We start from the raw sequence: 19,749 nt of genomic DNA, 5'->3' as shown, positions 1-19,749 counted from the left end.
TCACAGCTGGTAGCCATCCAGCAAACAAAGGCAGGAGAAATTCTGATGGCACAGCTGGTGCCGTTTAAGGGAGCAAAGGGTTTGTGAGACATTTGACCTCTGAATATTAACTTTTAAGCAGCCTTGTCCAAGCTGGTACTTTCCAGAAGTTCAGACCCTCCAAGTGTCCCTGTTTTCCAAGGACAGTCCTGGGTTTTAAGAAGCTGTCCTGGTTTCTGATTTGATCCTGGAATGTCCCACTTTTCCTTAAAGTAAAGGTAAAGGGACCCCTGACCATTAGGTCCAGTCGTGGCCGACTCTGGGGTTGCGGCGCTCATCTCGCTTTATTCGCCGAGGGAGCCGGCGTACAGCTTCCGGATCATGTGACCAGCATGACTAAGCCGCTTCTGGCGAACCAGAGCAGCGCACGTAAACGCCGTTTACCTTCCCGCCAGAGCGGTACCTATTTATCTACTTGCACTTTGACGTGCTTTCGAACTACTAGGTTGACAGGAGCTGGGACCGAGCAATGGGAGCTCACCCTGTCGTGGGGATTTGAACCACCGACCTTCTGATGGGCAAGTCCTAGGCTGTGGTTTAACCCACAGCGCCACCCGCGTCCCTCACTTTTCCTTAGGACGTCCCTATTTTCATTGGAGAAATGTTAGAGGGTATGGAGTTATGTGACACCCCCCCCCCGAGCCAAGGAGATAAAAAAACCCCTCTACAACCTTTAGAAGACATCTGAAGGCAGTCCTGTACAGGAAAGTTTCATAATTTTTAATGTATTATTGTTTTTATATAAAGTTGTACCTCGGCTCCTGAATGCCTTGGGAGTCGAACTTTCCGGTTCCCGAATGCCACAAACACGGAAGTGAGTGTTTCGTTTGCGAACGTTCTTTGGAACCTGAACGTCCAATGGAGCTTCCGTGGTTTCTGACTGGCTACAGGAGCTTTCTGCAGCCAATCGGAAGCCGCGCCTTGGTTTCTGAACGTTTTGTAAGTTGAATGGACTACCGGAACGGATTCCGTTCGACTTCTGAGGTACCACTGTATGTTGGATGCCGCCCAGAGTGGCTGGGGCAACTGAGTCAGATGGCTGGGTTTTGAAATAATATAATAACAATACCAATGCAGTGGTATCTCGGGTTAAGTACTTAATTCGTTCCGGAGGTCCGTTCTTAACTTGAAACTGTTCCTAACCTGAAGCACCGCTTTAGCTAATGGGGCCTCCTGCTGCTGCCGCGCCACCGGAGCACGATTTCTGTTCTCATCCTGAAGCAAAGTTCTTAACCCGAGGTACTATTTCTGGGTTAGCGGAGTCTGTAACCTGAAGCATCTGTAACCTGAAGTGTATGTAACCTGAGGTACCACTGTACCAATAATATAGGACATTCCTATTTCCATCAGAGCATTGTTGGAGGGTATGGAAATTTCGGACTACAACTCCCATTGATGGGACAGAAGAGCTTGCTGGATCAGGTCTAAGGCCCATCCAGTCCATGATCCTGTTCTCACATTAGCCAACCAGACGTCTGTGGGAAACCCATAAGCAGGATTCGACCACAAGAGCCCTCTGCCCTCCTGTCATAGGGGCCAACTCCCTGGGGTCCTGAGCCCCCACAAAATTCCCCATGAAGGAGCCGGGCACCCATAAATTTTGGTGCCAGGGACATGCACGCTGTATGACACCCATGGCGTGGGCACCCACAGTCGCGGGGCCACATTGGCACTCCTGTGGTTTCCATTCCTGCCTCTAACTGTGGGGGCACAGCACACCCACCATGCCCCGGATAACCCTCTCCTCCATTCCTCCATGAACCTGTCAAATCCTCATTTAAAACCCAGCCAACAGTTCCTCAGAGCGTGTGCAGAGTGCCTTCCCTTTGCCAGACTAGAAACTCCAAACGGGTCTGCAAAGAAGTGTTTCCGGGATCAGAAGCGGCGGACAGCCTGTTTCCACCTCAGTCGGTAGAGCACGAAACTCTTAATCTCAGGCTCGTGGGTTCGAGAGACACCTTGGGCAAAAGATCCCTCCATGGTAGGGGGTTGGACTAGATGACCCTCGTGGTCCCTTCCAAGTCTACAATTCTATGATTTGGGCTCGGGCGATTTACGCACTGCAAGCTAAGCGCAGCTAGTCCCCCTTGGCAACGGCGACTGTGCGCAATTGCGCTTTGGAGAGCTGGCGGCGCCGCCAGGAGCCTCCAGGCGCGAGGAAGGGCAGGCGCTCTCTCCCCGCCCCATTGGCTGACGTCCGTATGCAAATGAGCTGCGGAGTAGCGGCCAATTGGAAGCCAGCCTTGCCCGTCGTATTTATAGATCCTATTTAAAGAGCCCTTGGGAGCTTTTCCTCTCTCTCTCTCTCTCGCATTGCTTCTCTGGGTGGTGCGTTTCCTCGCGCTTGCAAAGCACACGCGCGCACGTGCGCCCGGGTGTGGGGCGCTCCGAGGGAGCTTCTCCTGCGCCTCTCCTTGCAAGGAGACGCCTGAGATTTGCAAATTTAGGGCGTTCATTTAATACGATGTCTTGCAGTCGGCATGCGGGCGGCTTTTGATGGCACAATGTTTTAACACGGGTGTAGGGAAGGCGGAGATATTCCACACACACCCCTCCGCTCCAAACGCTTCAGATTATAGCGGCTTCCTCCTCGCACGTCTCGGGGTGGAAAGTCTGAGAAACAATAGCCCGACGCCGCCTCTAAAACAAGCAAAAGGAATCTATTGTGTAGAGAGCGGGGAGGTAATGCAGCTGTTCCGTTTCTCAACACAGTACCCATTCCCCAATACACACACACACACATGCAGACACGTGTCAATTGGAGGCTTAGATCGGCAGGCTCGTGCCCGTTTTCAAGTGCCAGGGATGATGATGATTATTTTATATGCCACCCATCTGTGTTATTCCAGCCACTCTGGGCGGCTTCCATCAAATTAAACACATTAAGCACAGTAAAACATCACACATTAAAAACTTCCCGACACAGGGCTGCCTTCAGATGTCTTCTAAAGGTCAGATAGTTGTTTATTTTCTTATTATTCGACTTGGGAAGGCGCAGGCACAACTTGAGGAAGAGATGGCTGAGCCCCGATGAATGCCATACGCAGCGCTGCAAATTCTAATGGTACCGAATCCCTTGCTGGAGATGTTTATAAACTGGAGTGCTTATCTTGTGGCAGGGAGTTCCAAAGTTCAGCAAGCAACAGGCACTGACTCGGAAGGAGTGCTAGAAACATGGGACTCTGCTTTACCTGGACTGCTTTACTCAGACAGTGAGTTCATCTAGCTCACTTATTATTATTATTATTATTATTATTATTATTACTCTGACTGGTAGCAGTTTTCCAGGGTTTCAGGCAAGGAGACTTGACGGGGGCTTTCTGCACGGGACAGAGATGTGCTGCCCATCGCCTCTGTCTTCCAGGTCTCCGTTTCCTCCTTCGTTGTCTTTCTCTTCTCTCCTCTGGCTTTGAGCACTACAGCTTTACTCTGTAACCAGCTCCCTCTCCCAGATGTACCCGTAACGCTGCACATGTGGGGAGCCGCTACAGCTGGCAAAGTTGGCAGTGGGCCATGGCATCAAGGAGGCACTGGGCACTGTGAAGCTGAGATCATAAGAAGGTAAGAAAAACGTGGAGTGATGGGAACGTACCATCATATGTGGTGGGATTGTCCGTTAGTTAATGAATTTTGGAAACAGAATGGTATAGAAATATCGGGAATTGTGGGAAGGAACGTGCAAATAACTAAATTAATGGTTCTTAATTTTAAAAATAATCTCTCAAAGGACCTGTTGATGGCATTTTACCATGGTACTGTTGAGAGTGCATTAATTTATGGCCTGTGTGTGTGGCTTGGGAGCTGCACAGTCAGGGGAAAAACAATGCTGTCCAGCGTTGTAAAGACTGCGGAGAGAATAACTGGGTGCACTCTTCCCACCATGGATCAAATCTATGCTTCCAGGTGTCATAAGAAAGCTGCAGAGATAGTGCAGGATAGTGCGCACCCCAGAAATGATCTCTTTCAGCTTCTGCCTTCTGGAAGAAGGTACAGGGTTATAAAGACTAGGACTAGCCGCCTGAGAAACAGTTTCTATCCAAAAGCGATTTTGGTTTTAAATGCAGTGTAAGGTAGTCTCTATGGGAGTAAATTGTATTTAATTATGGGGCATCAGAATTTTTAGGGGGCTAACCAGGCTGGGATAGTTGGGATAGCAGGCTTGTCTGATGTATATTTTTTCAATTTCATTGTTCTGTATGGGACAATGACAATAAAGATTATCATATCGTAACCCTTGCTCAGAAGGCAGGCTGAGAAACACTGCATTGGAGCAATTTCCCCAAGTATATGGGCAGTTCCTGCTCTGTGTAAACCAACTGCTTTGTGACCTGTTCGAAATAAACACTGCAAGCACCTTTCACTGTTTCTGTCAATGAAAGCAAACAGCTTACCAAACAGGGCACCATTTATTTCATCTATGGACATACAGTTAAAGAAAACCTGTTGGGCGGGTCTTAGGAAATGCTTCCATTCAGGGAATTAACATTATAGTTATTGGCAATTTTCTTTTCTTTTTGAAGCTCGGATCTTTGCGGTCGGTTAAAAGGCTGCCAGTTGTTTTGAGATTCCTTCAACGATACTGGGTTCTTGAGCGATGTTGGCAGAAGCAAACATTTAGCTGTGCCCTGTGTTTACACTCAGTGCTCCAGCCCGGGCCCCACCCACCACTGACATCTGGCCCCCAGAAGGTTGCACAGAAGGGAATGAGAGCCAGTGTGGTGTAGCAGTTAAGAGCGGTGGACTCGTAATCTGGTGAATCGCATCTCCGTTCCTCCACATGCAGCTGCTGGGTGACCTTGGGCCAGTCACACTTCTCTGAAGTCTCTCAGCCTCACTCACCTCACAGAGTGTTTATTGTGGGGGAGGAAAGGAAAGGAGAATGTTAGCCGCTTTGAGACTCCTTCGGGTAGTGATAAAGCGGGATATCAAATCCAAACTCTTCTTCGGCTGAAAAAATGTTCCCTGTGGCCTTTTTATGGCACTGGTAACAGAATGAACATCCTGAAGGTCCGGCCAGGAATGAGTTAACCTGGGAGGTGGGAACGAAATTAATAAATTTCTGCATATCCGCTCTCCTCTTCCCAAGTTGTAGGCTGCAGATGGTATCTGCTTAATGTGCCAAGATGTTGTTCAACTTAATTAAGCAGTCTCTGCAAAATATTTTGAGCTCCTGGAAAGAAAGAACCCCCACACAGAAGCTCGTTGTGGATAATGAGAAGAACATGGGCAGCTGCCTGTTCTTAGGCCCACCTAATAACTAGCATTATTTCTTAATTATGGATTGCCACAAATATTCTGCCTCGCTGCCCACCGAGTGACGATAGCATAACCCTAAATATTTTGGCCATGCCTTGATGCAGTAATTAAGGTTGCAGTCCTATGATAACACTGACCAGGAAATAAGCTCTGTTTGAGTACTGTAGGTGCTGGGAGCTGCAGTTCTGTGAAAGGTATACTACAGTTTCCAGGCTTCTTGGGATGGAGGATGTGCTTTAAATGAATGCGATGCGCATAGGGCTGTGTTACCCGTAAATGTGCACAACTTATAATTTCCCAGGAATTTGTACTCTGCCAGAGAGATAGGCAACGTATGGTTTACAAATGATCCCCAGAGCCTCTCACTTCTAGCCTCTCTCTCTGTGTGTGTGCGATGCCTATGGAATCTGGGTGTTTTTGAATTCCTAGTCTTCCTTTTAAACAAGCAAAGATTCCTTGTGTTATGTACAGTGGTACCTCGGGTTACATACGCTTCAGGTTACATACGCTTCAGGTTACAGACTCCGCTAACCCAGAAATAGTGCTTCAGGTTAAGAATTTTGCTTCAGGATGAGAAGAGAAATTGTGCTCCGGTGGCGCAGCAGCAGCAGGAGGCCCCATTAGCTAAAGTGGTGCTTCAGGTTAATAACAGTTTCAGGTTAAGAACGGACCTCCGGAACGAATTAAGTACTTAACCTGAGGTACCACTGTACTGAGTTGAATAGGATCCAAAATGCAGCAGTCTGATTGGTCCTAGAACAATAGGATTCAGAATGCAGCAGTCTGATTGGTCCTAAAACAATAGGATTCAGAATGCAGCAGTCCGATTGGTCCTAGAACAATAGGATTCAGAATGCAGCAGTCCGATTGGTCCTAGAACAATAGGACCCAGAATGCAGCAGTCTGATTGGTCCACAGGAGCCACCCAGTCCAGCTCCAGGTGGGAGTGAATCCACAATCTGTTTGGCCTACAGGAGAATCCCGGAATTAGCCAATCACATGGGGCCCATTGTGTAAATAATGTATATAAAGCAGACATTCTGGAGGAACTTCCATTCCTCCTCACCACTATGAGCTGAATAAAGAGCATGAAATCCACTCTCGACTCCGAGTATATTTCACCTTGCCTTATGGTTGCAAATAAAGGGTTGGCAGTTAACGTTTCCTAAAGACCAAAAGGCATCTTCTCACCTGAGGTACGTCACAGATCGCTGCCCTAAGCCGAGGGCATGTACCCGTTACCAGGTTGCCAGCTGGAATGACCCAGTCGGTAGAGCATGAGATCTTAATCTCAGTGTGGTGTGGGTTAAAGACTCCTCTTGGGAAGTTTCCTGCATTGCAGCGGCTTCCACTAGACGATCTTCACGGCCCCTTCCAACTCCACGATTCTATGAAAACACAGCGAGGTTGTCCCACCAACTTCCTGCTGCCTTTCGAGTTGTCCTGTGTGTTGCTGCACACAACATTACCCGATTTGTTTCCCCACAGACTGCAACCCTGTCAAACACCCATGAAGCTGCAATCTGTGCATGGGCTATCCTCTGCGCATGCTCAACGAATGTTAAATTTTCAGATCAGACGGAAGCTGGTTTGAGGGGGAAATGTAGTGTAGGCTCAGCAACAAGGGTACAATGTGGTGTGTAAAAGGTCCAGTTAGGTCCAGTCGCGGACGACTCTGGGGTTGCGGCACTCATCTCGCTCTATAGGTCAAGGGAGCCGGCATTTGTCTGCAGACAGCTTCCGGCTCATGTGGCCAGCATGACTAAGCCTCTTCTGGCAAACTAGAGCAGCGCACGGAAACACCGTTTACCTTCCCGCCGGAGCGGTACCTATTTATCTACTTGCACTTTGATGTGCTTTCGAACTGCTAGGTGGGCAGGAGCAGGGACCGAGCAACAGGAGCTCACCCCGTCACAGGGATTTGAACCGCCGACCTTCTGATCGGCAAGCCCAAGGCTCAGTACTTTACACCACAGCGCCACCCGCGTACATGGATTCAAAAGTGCACTGTACAGTGTGCACCTAACCCAAGTCAGATCAGGATTACTGACTTTGCCTGGAAGTGGATCCTCAGGGCTCCAGGCCAGGGTATCTCCCAGCCCTTTGTGGAAACCCTTTGTGTTGGACCTGGGATTTTCTCCATGCAAACCAGATGCTCAGGCACCTACCTTTCCTCTGTGCTTTCGAGGCAAAACATGTGCTTTAAAACTCCATATCCAAGTGCCTCCCTTCCCTCCCCCAAGAGCTTTCCCCACAAACTCCCCCTTTAAAGCTGAATGGGAACAAACAGCAATCTGCAGGAAACTGGAATAGCTGTTTGCTCCGATTTAGCTTTAAAGAGTGTGTTTTTTCAGCTCCAGAGCGGGACAGTAAAGGCACTCAGACACAGAGCTTTAAAGTGTGGACCTGTGCCCGGAATATTATTATTATTATTATTATTATTATCAAGTCCATTTGACTGGGATACCCCAGCCCAGGCTTCCTCAACCTTGGGCCTCCAGATGTTTTTGGACTACAACTCCCATGATCCCTAGCTAGCAGGACCAGTGGTCAGGGATGATGGGAACTGTAGTCTCAAAACATCTGGAGGGCCGAGGTTGAGGAAGCCTGCCCCAGCCACTGGGCGCCTTCCAACAAAATATACAAAGACACAACAGAACACCACACACTGAAAACTTTCCTATACAGAGCTGCCTTCAGATGTCTTCGAAAACTCAGAGTTGCTTATTTCCTTGACATCTGATGGGAGGGCGTTCCACAGGGTGGGTGCCACTACCGACAAGGCCCTCTGCCTGGTTCCCTGTGACCTCGCTTCTCCCAGTGAGGGAACCACCAGAAGGGGTTTTCCAGAGGTGGTCAGAACTAGCTATTGGGCAGCAGGCACAGCTCAGGTAACCATAGTTGCTGCCACAGGCCGTAACTCAGTGGTAGAACATCTCTCCCAGCATCTATGAGTAGGTTGAAACTCCGGAGAACTGCTTCCAGTCAGTGGAGGCAGTCCTGAGGTAGACGGACCAAAGGTCTGACTCAGAAAAAGGCAGCTTCCTAGATGTTATTGTTCCATCTCCCCGTCTGTCGCTTCTCTGCTGCAAATCTTTCTTTCCCTTTTGTGATTTACGGCTGTGAGGTGAGTGGGGTGTCTAGCACCACCAAACACTTGCAGCAATGGCGATTTATGACCAGCACTTGCAGCAATGGCGATTTATTCCTCTTGCATTAAAAAAAACAAACAAACCAAAAAAAACCCCGCCCTTAGAAACCGAAAGGTAAATAAACTTCTTCACCTCTCTCCCTCCTCCCAAACCAACCTCACCCCAGAAGTACACATCCACCAGTTTCTACGGCAGCTTTACGACCTTGCAGGGATGGGCTGTTTTGGGAATGCAGCCCAAACAACGCTTGTGGCTGGAGATAATTTCTATTCCTTACCCCCATCATCCTTCGTTCTGGGAATCCTCACGCAAATTACATATTGGCAGCCGGTAAACCTGCCAGCCAAACCACAAGGAACCAGTTGCAAAGGGTGTATGTGTGTGTGGGGGGGAATCATTACAGCCCCAAAGACAGGGAGGATGCACAGCTGTGGGGGGACCAGTGGTTTTCCAGATGTTTCTGAATTACAACTCCCATCCCATCATTCCATGCTGGCTGGGGCGGGAATATTATTATTATTTATTAAATGTATTCATTGCGGGGTTTTTTGCCATGGCCGTTCAAAGCGACTTAACAATGTTTTAAGCAAAAAACAAAAACAAAACATGCATGCATTAAAATCGGGAAGCTTTTAATGTCTAATGTATCATGTGTTCCTTTATACTCTGTTGGAAGCTGCCTAGAGTGTTGGTCCATTCAGAAGGGTGGGGTACAAGTAATAAATAATGATAATAATCATTATCATTAAAACCAGCATTTAAAAAAAATCTAAAATGAAATTCTATTTTTTTAAAAAAATAAAAAATAAACCTACATTAAAACTTCCCATGCAAAAGACCAGAGCTATTTAAAAGCCACAGACCTGGGTGTGCCGGGTTCCGCCACACATTGCGGGTGCCCAGCAGTGTGTATGATGTCACGCACGTTGCATGCATGATGTCACGCGGTGTGATACGGCCCATTTTTATGACATCACACAGTGCACTGGGGCGCATTGGACCCTCCCGCCAGGCCTCAGCGCACTGCGTGACGTTGCATGTGCGACTCATTTTGTTGCCCTGCCAGGCACCCACAGTGGGAATTTTGTGGGTGCCTCGGACCCCCTAGAGATGGTGCCTATTCAAAGGACTGATTAAAAAGGAATGAATCTGCAATGTGGTGGTTCCTCAGCAGGAAATGATCTGAGATGGAAAGGTTTCCTTGAAGGAAGAAAAGTTGAAGTCTGGGAAATGGGTGGCTCTGTAGTCTAAACCACTGAGCCTCTTGGGCTTGCCGATCAGAAGGTTGGCGGTTCAAATCCCCACCAAGGGATGAGCTCCCGTTGCTCGGTCCCAGCTCCTGCCAACCTAGCAGTTCAAAAGCACGCCAAAAGTGCAAGTAGATAAATAGGTACCGCTCTGGCGGGAAGATAAACGGTGTTTCCATGTGCTGCTCTGGTTCGGCAGAAAGAGGCTTAGTGCCCCTCATGAAACGGCACTTCGTTTAGCCGCTGTCAGGGGAGCAGGAGCACTGGGGAGAGAGGAATTGGAGAGCGAAGGGGAAGAATCCGAGGGAAGCGTAGGGGAGTATGACAGTGGCCCGAGAGATTCCATGAGCTTCTCCAGCGAATCAGAAGATTCCCAGAAGGGGGCGCCGATGGTCAGAGCAAGGGGGGTCCCAGAGGGGACGCACCAGAAACAAGGAGCCAGAGGGGAACCCCAAAGCAGCAGTGGGGGATCGGGACCAGTTTCCCCACCAGAGCGTAGTGGGGGGAAAGAGTCACATGTGTCAGGGCCAGCGTCCCCTCCAGCCGGCAGAGGAGGTGAATCAGGGCTGACCATGCCTCCATCGGAGAGTGGGGGAATGGAGGGGAGGTCAGTTGCAGCTAGCCCCCCCGAAGGGGGAAGCAGTGACAGCAGCAGTGAAACGGTCAGGAGGAAAGCTGCTGGCTGGGCGCGCGCGCCAAGTTCAAATGTGCAGGCGCGGGGGACAGCAGGAGACCCGGATGGGGAACCAGCTCCTAAAGCCCGCCGGAGGGAGGGAGAAGGCTCAGGGGAATCAGCGTCAGAAGAGGCTAGAAAGGGCGAGACCCCGGCGGGCAGGCGGACCCAGAGGAGGAAAGAGCAGCGGAAAAGGTGGAGCAAGGCAAGGGTCTTAAACTGGTGTACAGGGGGAGGAGATTCAGAGGGATCATCAGCGGTCTGACAGTGAGACGTAGAGCTGCGCGCTGCGGCTCTGGAAGTGAAACTGAACTTCAATAAAGACTTTTGTACTTAACAACGAAGCAGCGTTGGTCCTTTGTGAGCTGGGACCTTGGGCAGCTCTGACAGCCGCTTAATTGCTTTTATTGCTTTTATTGTCCATCTTGTTAAATAATAACCTAATAGTTATTTACATTTTCAATAACTGGTGCTGCAACCCCAGAGTCGTCTGTGACTGGACTTAAGTGTCAGGGGTCCTATACCTTTTTTTAAAAGATGTACTTAGGCAGGGTCACTCTGTCTGGTTTGCTTTCAGTCTGTAGGATTTGCCACAGTGTCTGCAGTTCAGGTGTAACATGTCTGTGTGGGTAGGAGCAGGGAGACGCCATCAATTTGAAAGTGTTGTAGCAGCAGGAACAGAAATGTCACTACAGACATGAAATCCTTGTCAACATTAGGCTCTCTCGGCAGACCCACAAAAGTAATGCTACATTTGCATTTCAGCATCCAGCAGAGGGAAAGAATTAGATCAATGCAGTAATGACTCAGTCATCACGGAGAAAGTCCTCAGATATTTGGGGAGGGAAGAGGAAGGGCAAATGAGTTTTCCTTCCTCTTCCCATGTTCGCAACAGTTGAAGCTGAGTCAACATATTTGCCCTCTTGCTCCAGTGTGGTGGGTGAACCCTAGAGAAGAGGCCTTGGACTTCAACAGCAATATAAGCAGTTTCTATTTATGTGTGTGTACGTATACTAGCAGCCTCACACCCAAGGTTGCTTGGGAAGTCTAAGAAGCCAAGCAAACCAGTGCAGTTTTGAAACTGGTGTGATTCCAAAAGGCTGAGTCCGTCACCTTGAGTGAGAACGGCATCCAAATTTAGCACTCGATCTCAGGAACCATCGGGCAAAATTGGCTCACATCTCGAGGCACCCAAATGCATGGGGAACAAACAACTTTCCGAAACACATAGCAGCTGAACAGCAGCTGAAATGCAACATGAATATAAAATACTAGATAAGGTAAAATGAAAGCAGTACAAACAGAAAGATGGCGCTTAAAACACTGGCCTGGTTCTCAGGTCACAAGGAGTTGGGGGACTTGGTTACATATTATGGTCAAGTACAGTGGTACCTCGGGTTAAGAACTCGTTCCGGAGGTCCGTTCTTAGCCTGAAACTGTTCTTAACCTGAAGCACCACTTTAGCTAATGGGGCCTCCCACCACCGCCGCGCCGCTGGAGCACAATTTCTGTTTCCATCCTGAAGCAAAGTTCTTAACCCGAGGTATTATTTCTGGGTTAGCGGAGTCTGTAACCTGAAGCGTCTGTAACCTGAAGCGTCTGTAACCCGAGGTACCACTGTAGAGAGTTTAACTGTGATCCCATATTTGAACCCAGGTTAAGCCCAGACAGAGAGCCTCGGAGGGCCTCTTTCAGCCCTCGGTCCTGAGCTTCTCTGCCCTTGTTATATATTCCGACTCCAACAGAAGTGCAGTCACAGTCGGAGGCTGCAGAGGCACCAGCCAAAGAGGCAGATCAGGTCCAGGGCTCTGGGGAAGCTGCTGGAGATCATAGGACCACCACAACTGATGCTGCTGGATGGGAACCATGAGAAGAACCCACTGGACCCCAAGGCCTCTAGGGACAGAGCCCAGGTACTTCACAGTCACCCTTGCCCTGAGGAACCTGATGTCTGTTATGTGGGGTTTGGTTCCAAGGGCTCTATGTTTATGCAAAAACAAGTATACTCAAACCACCCCCTTGGAACTGCCCCTGTTCTAGCATCCTTATTCTTCTGGAGCCTGCGCACTGAGCAGGCCTTGCCCGGTAAGCAAGGCAGAGAGCTGAAAAGTATTCTTGGGTTAATAACATCTGGAGCATTGCTCTGTCAGAACGCCTCATATACCATCGGCGACTAATCAAATGCATCTGGTTTCCCCTTTTCTTTATTGAAGAAGAACAGAATAAGAAGGGTTTGGATTTGATATCCCGCTTTATCACTACCCTAAGGTGTCTCAAAGCGGCTAACATTCTCCTTTCCCTTCCTCCCCCACAACAAACACTCTGTGAGGTGAGTGGGGCTGAGAGACTTCAGAGAAGTGTGACTGGCCCAAGGTCACCCAACAGCTGCATGTGGAGGAGCGGGGAAGTGAACCTGGTTCACCAGATTACGAGTCCACCGCTCTTAACCACTACACCACGCTGGCTCCCAGGTATTTTAATGCCACCATCATCACAGAGGTGTCTGTGGAAGGTATACATTGATTGAAAACGTATTGTGTTGTAACTGTATTGTATTGTATTGTAACTTTGAATGAATGTTTTGTTTCGTTTTTAATGCTTTTGCGCCCAGAAAACGTTGTGCGCATTTAATGTGTGTGAGTTCAACCATTTGGCCTTCAACCATGCAAGGTTGAAATCTCACAATTTAAGGTACATCACACCAAACAAGCTTGCCAAAATGTATAAAAACCAGGATCAAACTTGTTGGAAATGTAGGGAGAAGGAGGGGAATTTCTTGCATATGTGGTGGACATGTTCCAAGATTAAAGCCTTTTGGGATACCATATATAATGAATTGAAAAAGATATTTAAGTATAATTTCAGTAAAAAACCAGAGGCTTTCCTATTGGGGTTAATTGAGGAAATCCAAATGAAAGATGTAAATTTGTTCATGCATGCAACAACGGCCGCAAGAATACTCCTGGCCCCGAAATGGAAGCAACAAGAACTCCCCACATTGGAAGATTGGCAAGGAAAGATGGTCGAATACATGGAGCTGGCAAAGCTGACAGGGAAGATTTGGAATCGCTGTGATGATTTGTTCCAAAAGGACTGGGGCAAATTTATACTCTATATGAAAGAAAATTGCAAACAGTTGAATATATTTGTAGGTTTAAGTTGAAATGTTTGGTAATGGGAAATTAAGGAGCTGGTTTACTTATAAGTAGGTGATTGTTAAAAGATTGATTTAAGGTAAAAAAGTGAATTTAGGAATGTGGAGAAATTGGTAATGAGATATGGAAGTCTGTTAGAGGGAAGGAAGGAGGTCGGTGCTTTATTTAAGCAATGTCTTAAGCTATTTTTTGATACTGAAATGTAATAAAATATGGAAAACTTAATAAAAATTATATTTAAAAAAAAGAAATCTCACAAGTTAAGTGTGCACAAGATGCAATCATAATATAGCTTCTAGCCAGCCTTGCTCTGCCTTCCCCGTGGTGTCACTGGGTCGAGACACAGCAATGTTGTCCTTTTATTAAAATAAAAAGAACTGCCTAGATTGCATCGGGAGAGAGAGAAACAGCATAAGAAGTGCAGCAAATAAAGAAAAGATTGGCCCAGACCTTTCCAGTCAACAAGCCTCTGACATTTTTTGTCCGTTTTAATCAAATGTCCGTAAAGACTCTGTAACCTTCCAACAGGTTGACTTCACCCCCAAAGGCACATTCTTCCAGTATTTCCCGGAGACAGACAGATGCCAACAATAACATGTATATCGATGGAACGGTTTTTCTGAAAAGAAATTTGAAGAGTTAAACTTTTTTTAAAAAAACTTTTGAGTGGGAAGTGAGACTTCCAATACGGCAGGGAAGCGTGTAGGCAGAGTAGCATTTGATCAGATAAATTGATGGGGGGGGGGGTTTCCTCCAGAAGAACCCTTTGATCATCTTCCCATTTACAACTTAATTTTAATTGTTAGAAGCCCACAGGATTCCCACCATCAGAAAGAACGACATATGGGAGAAATGTGGTGCTGATTACAAGATCGGAAGAGAATTAATTAGTTCTTCCACCCCCACCTCTAACCCGCTGTACGCAGCACATCCGCATCATTTGCAGGTGGGAAGGCTTCATAGCAGATCATCTGTTATGTACTGAGCTTGGATCCTAGAACAATAAGCAGGGAAGATCCTAGAAGGCAGCAACCTGGTTGGTCTGCAGGAGCCGCCCAATCCGGCTCCAGGAGGAAGTGAACCAGCAACCTGATTGGCCTGCAGGAACAGTCCAATCAGGTTCCAGGAGGGGAGTTGAATCAGCCAATCACACGGGACCCATTGTGTAAATAATGTATACATAGCCAGAGGTTTTTGGGGAAAGCACTCACGCACTGTTTACCGTGAGCTGAAATAAAAAGCATGAAATCAACACTCAGCTCCGAGTATATTTCATCATCATAGAATCATAGAAAAGAGATGTAAATTTGTTTATGTATGCCACAACAGCGGCAAGGATACTTCTGGCTCAGAAATGGAAGCAGCAGGAAGTTCCAACACTGGAAGAATGGCAGGTCAAGGTGGTGGAGTATGTAGAGATGGCCAAGTTGACGGGGAAAATCTGGAATCAGCTCAACGAACTGTTTCAAAAGGACTAGAACAAATTTATACTCTATATGAAAGAAAATGGTAAACGTCTGAAAACGTTTGTAGGTTTGGATTGAAATGTTTTGTAATATGAATACAAAGAACTGATTTACCAATAATAAGGTGAAATATTGAAAAAAGATAGAAGGTAAAAAAGTGATTATAGAAAGGCTAAGAACTAAGTAAGATGTTTGGAAGTCAGAAAGAGGGAAGGAAGGAGGTCAATGCTCTTTTAGAGCAATGTATTAGGATATGCAATTATGTAACAAAATGTGAATATGATAAATATGGAAAATTTAATAAAAATTATTATGGAAAAAAAAGAATCATAGAATTGTAGGGTTGGAAGGGATACTGAGGGTCATCTGGTCCAACCCCCTGCAGTGCAGGAATCTCAACTAAAGTGTCCATGACAGATGGCCATCCAACCTCTGCTCAAGACCTCCACGGAAGGAGAGTCCATCACCTCCCAAGGGAGTCCGTTCCACTATTGACCAGCTCTTGCTGTCAGAAAGTTCCTCCTGATGCTTAGTTGGAACCTTCTTTCTTGTAACCTGAATCCCCTGGAAAAGAGGACCCTGAGAGGATGTAGGACAGCCGTCTACAAATATCTCAAGGGCTGTCCCATGGAAGATGGAGCAAGCTTGTTTTTTCCTGCTGCGGATTGTAAGTTCACGGGGAGGTAAAGTCTTGCTTATATTGCATGTGACTTTCTCCACCACCCGGCAACTGGTAACCAGAGACGTAACACTTCTGAAAGTGGAGGTAGAACATAGCCTAGTGCTGTGTCCAGGGCAGCTGTGTGCCAGCTCCATCTGGTACGCTGGCTGAGACCCTACCTGCCCACAGACTGTCTTGCCGGAGTGGTGCATGCTCTGGTTATCTCCCGCTTGGACTACTACAATGCGCTCTACGTGGGGCTACCTTTGAAGGTGACCCGGAAACTACAGCTAATCCAGAATGCGGCAGCCAGACTGGTGACTGGGAGTGGCCACCAGGACCATATAACACCGGTCCTAAAGGATCCCAGTGAGTTTCCGAGCAGAATTCAAAGTGTTGGTGCTAAAGCCCTAAATGGCCTCGGCCCAGTATACCTCAGCCCCATTGTTCAGTCCGGACACTGAGGTCCAGCTCCGAGAGCCTTCTGGCATTTCCCTCCCTGCGAGAAGTGAAGCTACAGGGAACCAGGCAGAGGACCTTCTCGGTAGTGGCACCCACCCTGTGGAACGCCCTCCCTTCGGATGTCAAGGAGATAAAGAACTACACAACCGAAGGCAGCCCTGTACAGTGGTACCTCGGGTTTAGAACTTTATTTGTTCTGGAGGTCTGTTCTTAACCTGAAACTGTTCTTAACCTGAAGCACCACTTTAGCTAATGGGGCCTCCTGCTGCCGCTGTGCTGCCCTCGCACGATTTCTGTTCTAATCCTGAAGCAAAGTTCTTAACCCAAGGTACTATTTCTGGGTTAGCGGAGTCTGTAACCTGAGGCGTCTGTAACCTGAAGTGTATGTAACCCGAGGTACCACTGTATATCAGGAAGTTTTAAATGTTTGATGTTTTATTATGTTTTTATACATGTTGGAAGCTGCCCAGAGTGGTAGGGGCAAGCCAGCCAGATGGTCAGGATACTACTACTACAACAACAACAACAACAACAACAACAACAACAACAACAACAACAACAGTGTGAATTTGATCTGAGTTTTCCAACAAGTTCTAGCATTATATGAGAGCGGGGAGGGGAGTGGGGGGGCGCTTTTCCTTATCCATTTTTTTCCAATAGAGAGAGGAGAGGAGGCTGTGTTTTGCAGGTGGAAAGTGAAAAACACACACAAGGTTCAAAAGTGTTGCTCTGGCGGAAGCGGGCAGATCCAGTTTAAGGGGTAAAAAGACGTAAGCAAGCAGCTTACTCACGGCAGGCTTAGCGGCGGAGATGAGCGATGTGGAGGATTTGCCCTTAACCGAGGAGAGATTTATTGACAGTTCTCAGCTAAAGTGCTTTTCAAAGGAAGGGAAGAGGAAATGAATCATTTCACAGAGAGGAAAACCTTCCATTTGGTATTTATTAAAGGAGGTGTAGGAGAGTAAAGAAAACCGCCATAACATCTCTGGATAAATATGTATGTGTGTGTGTCTATTAATTTTTTTAAAACTTGATTTCATTTACAAAGAGCTTTCCATAACATATCTCAAAGCGATTCCGCAGTAAAAACACCAACATGAAAAACGATTAAAAACAATTCCATAGACAAAAGAAAAAAGAACAATTCAAATCCAAGGTGGCACATTACTCTTTTTTCATTAAACCAGTCTTGTACATTTCAACCCTTTGCTTCTTTCCATTTTCTGGCTTTCAATATTCTTGCTGCCATTAGTAAGTAATCAGGTAAATGTTTATATAACAACCCTTTGTTGTCTCTGCTGAATAGAACTAAGAATGCTATTTCAGGTGGGTTTTTTTTCCTTTTTCCTTTCAGAGGTTTTCCCAGTGTTTATGTTACTTCTGAAAATATCTCATCCCAGAACTGGACAACTTTGGCGCAGAGTCGCCACATATGTGTGAAGGAACCGCGAACTGTACCATTTTTGTATTATTTTCAGATAATTTTTTCTTGGTCTAGCTGAAGCGGATAGGCCAGCATCAGATGATAAGAGCTCTTTGAAAGTGAAACGGGCTGCCTCCGAAGGTGCTAGACTCTCCTTCATTCAAGGATTTTAGGCAAAGACTAGATGGGCACATATGACGTATGCTGTAGCGGAAGTTTTCCTGTACAGTGGTACCTTGGGTTAAGTACTTAATTCGTTCCGGAGGTCCGTTCTTAACCTGAAACTGTACTTAACCTGAAGCACCACTTTAGCTAATGGGGTATCCTGCTGCCGCTGCACCGCCGCTGCACAATTTCTGTTCTCATCCTGAAGCAAAGTTCTTAACCCGAGGTAATATTTCTGGGTTAGCACAGTCTGTAACCTGAAGCGTATGCAACCCGAGGTACCACTGTATTGGCAAGGATCAGCCTAGAGGATCTCCCACAACCCTGTGATCTTAACTGCAAGAGCAGGCAGTCTCATATGGTAGCCTAGCAGAGATAACACCTTGCCAACAAAGGTCCCTATAGTTAAACCATGTTTTTCCCAGTAGTGATGTATGGAAGTGAGAGCTGGACCATAAAGAAGGCTGATCGCCGAAGAATGGATGCTTTTGAATTATGGTGCTGGAGGAGACTCTTGAGAGTCCCATGGACTGCAAGAAGATCAGACCTCTCCATTCTGAAGGAAATCAGCCCTGAGTGCTCACTGGAAGGACAGATCGTGATGCTGAGGCTCCAATACTTTGGCCACCTCATGAGAAGAGAAGACTCCCTGGAAAAGACCCTGATGTTGGGAAAGATGGAGGGCATAAGGAGAAGGGGACAACAGAGGATGAGATGGTTGGACAGTGGTCTCGAAGCTACCAGCATGAGTTTGACCAAACTGCGGGAGGCAGTGGAAGACAGGAGTGCCTGGCGTGCTCTGGTCCATGGGGTCACGAAGAGTCGGACACGACTAAACGACTAAACAACAACAACACAAGTCCCGAGGTGCTTCTAGGGGAAAATTCACCATGGGATCAATGTTCCTTGTGTATGCAGGTTTTCTTTTGCAGCGTCCACACAATATTGCTGGCACCAAAGTGTCGGCCTATATTCCCACCCCCATTAAAATCTGGATTTATGCTTTCCCGTTAAAAATACTTATTCCCAATGAGCTGCTTGTTATATCTTAGTGATCTGTTTGTCATATTAAGTCCCCATCTGGAAGCACTGTAAATCATGTTAAACCCTAAAATCAGCAGCTTACACTGATCCCAGAAACAGATAGGCGACCAATGCAGATGTTGAAGGATCAGAGTAATATGTTTTTTATTCTTTGGGCTGCGGATAACAATCTGGCCACCATATTTTGGATCAACTGAAATACCCTGACCTTTTTTCAAACAGTCCCATGTATGGAAGAGCAATGTGGAAACGCAAAGCAATATTTCTGCACAGCATAAAGCAAATTTTGTTTTTAATCAAAATAATAAAACTGACAACTAGTCAAACCTTCAAATTAGTTTTGGGTTTTTTTGCTGCAGCTTTGCATTGGGATGAAATATTGCAGTAAGCAAGACAAGGACGTGTCAAAAGATCGCGTGTTTGTGTAACAAAAAAAGGAGGGGGGGGGGGAGAAGCATTCCTGAAATGTCATGCAAAATAATACAAGCCATTCATGAGAACAAGCCCTTGATCTCTGCTCAAAGGAAGAACCATTCTTTCCCAGCCGGACTCAACAAAAACTCTGCTTTCCTAAGCGAATCCTTGCACTCATGTGGTCGGGAGCAAGGGGTGATCTACGCATTTTGAAAAATCATGTGGCACAGCTCTTTAGGCAGCGGCGTAGCGTGGGTTGTCAGCACCCGGGGCAAGGTAAGTAATTTGCGCCCCCTAACCCGGGGCAAGGCAAGTAATTTGCGCCCCCTAACCCGGGGCAAGGCAAGTAATTTGCGCCCCCTAACCCCTAACCTGCCGCCGCTGCCAGCTTCTTCTTGCTGCTGCCTGGTCTGGTCTGGTGTGGTTCTCTCCCGTGCTCAGCGCTGCGCTGGGCGGCCGCTGCACTGTCCCTCCCCCAGATAGTCCCTCGCTCTCTCTCCGCGCCGCACGCCTGGCACCCACCCCCTCCACAGTGGGCGGTGACCCGGCGGCTCGGATCGGATTCGCACAGCCAGCACTGCAGTGAGAGAGA

The 19,749-nt window shown here is 47.3% G+C and overlaps 1 long non-coding RNA gene across 1 annotated transcript; it reads left to right on the top strand.

The window, feature by feature from the left end:
• Positions 1-3,352: 3,352 nt before the first annotated feature.
• LOC310743198 lies at positions 3,353-18,718 on the top strand. The gene is made up of 2 exons (XR_014538878.1): positions 3,353-3,600; positions 17,468-18,718. It is a non-coding gene; the product is annotated as an uncharacterized lncRNA (long non-coding RNA).
• The last annotated feature ends 1,031 nt before the right edge of the window (positions 18,719-19,749 follow it).

The sequence above is a fragment of the Podarcis filfolensis genome (assembly GCF_964270895.1).
Source record: "Podarcis filfolensis genome assembly, chromosome: 10".
NCBI lineage: Eukaryota > Metazoa > Chordata > Lepidosauria > Squamata > Lacertidae > Podarcis > Podarcis filfolensis.
Note: the sequence above shows the minus strand (reverse complement) of the source record. Positions and strands in the feature narration are given on the sequence as shown.